Here is a 1,942-nt window from a genome sequence, read left to right as displayed (position 1 = left end):
TGTCAATTTCTATGGTGTGAACATCTGCTTTCTTTGACCACATCATTCCCTATTTAGTATGCATAACTCTATTTTCATCGTATTAACTCTAACATTGGTCATATTTTTTGTACTCGGCTTGCAGTTCAAAATCGTCTTACTACTGGAGACCGCATGCTTGCTTGGACCAACGGTGACATGTGTGTTCTGCTGCTGCCCTGTAGAGACTCGTGATCACTTGTTTTTTGTTTGTCCCTATGCTCTGCAGAAATCTGGACGTCAATAGCGAGAGATGTCTTCAAGGCAAGGCTCTCCACTTCATGGCCTACAATTTTGGAGTACCTCTCAGAAACTCAGCATGATCGCATACAAAGTTTTCTGACCAGATATGTCTTTCAACTCTCCGTCCACTCGATATGGCGGGAACGGAACTCTGGGCGGCATGGTGAACCCCGTGCTCTGCTATCAACCTCACTCGCTTTATGGATAGACAGATTCGTAACCAGCTATTGGCAATCCAAAAATTGGGTGATCGACACTACGAGCAAGACTTACAAGGTTGGCTCGCAACTCGGGTCTAATGACACAACTTCTAAACTATCTATTTCTACAAGCTTCCTCTGTTTTCTCAAAGCATAACAGTTATTTTTCAAAAATAAGAACTCAACAAGAGTTTTACCATTGGAGAAGAATAAATTGATCAAACTTCTAAAAGTTCTTAATCTAAAAAAATACACAATTTAATATTTTCAAATTATAAGAGTCTCAAAATTATATTCTCTCAATGGAGATGCAACTAGTGTTCTCTTATATATTATTTCATTTTAAGTATACTGAAGATTTTAATATTATATAAGACGATTTTAACTTGACAACTATTATGCAGTGTTCAAGAAAGCGCTAAAATTATATAAAACATAAAACATTATATATATAAAAATATGTACAAATATATGTTAAAAAAATAAAAAAAATATATAAATTATAAACTAAAGTAAGAATAATACATTTATTTAAGTTATATTAATAACATATAAACATTTATAATTACGTATACAAATATAAAACTTAATAATTTAAATATATGTTTTTAAAAATCAAAAATAAATATTAAAATTATATTAATGTAATTTTAAGCGGTTCAAGCGGTCATCTAGACGTCTACTGAGCGCCTAGCACCTAGACGGCGCCTAGACGGCCGCCTAGACCGCTTTCTTGAACATTGCTATTATGATACAAAATGATGCAGATTAACTTCAGACTCATTTCATTTTCTTCCCCACTTGTATTAAATTTCTTCTTTCTCCCATTCAAATTCTAATTTCTCAAAATAAAACAATATCCTCTGACTTTTTGTGTGTTGTTAGTTATATACTAGGGTAACTTTATGTAGGTGATCGAGCACGCCAAGAGAATAAAGATAACAAACAAAATATAATTCTAAGTAGTCGTAACCATAAGCTAAGCAAGGCTAATGATATGTTTTGTAATTATATGCACCAATTTCAAAGTCGAAACAAAGGAACCTACCGTGTACTAGCTACAAAAAAAACTTTGATGCTGGGCTGTTAAGTGTTAATGTCTACAAATTTGAAAGTAATACGACTACGAACCAGAAACCATGAAGTGCATGCACTTCTTTTAAAAGATGCCATACAACACCAGTGGAGTTACTGGCCTCGGAAATGTTAAGAGATTTTGTAAAGTGGAAACAATCGTTACTTTTTTTTTTTTTATGTGGTTGTTGTGATATGGAAAGGTTGTGCAAAACATGCTTTCATATATGGAAGTTTCCATTAGACTAGTTTAGTAAAGAAAAACTTTCCAATTTTTTGTTTTTTTGTATATTTAACATTTCGCGAGGATTAGAAATCTTTGCATAATTATAAGAAAAGGCACTTTGTGCCTTTGTGGGTAAGTAGTGTTTTTTCGTTATAACCATTCAAAAAAAAAAAAAAAAAAA

This window comes from Camelina sativa, chromosome 15 (assembly GCF_000633955.1).
Source record: "Camelina sativa cultivar DH55 chromosome 15, Cs, whole genome shotgun sequence".
Classification (NCBI taxonomy): Eukaryota; Viridiplantae; Streptophyta; class Magnoliopsida; order Brassicales; family Brassicaceae; genus Camelina; species Camelina sativa.
The sequence above is the reverse complement of the archived record's forward strand: the minus strand, read 5'-3'. Positions refer to the sequence as shown.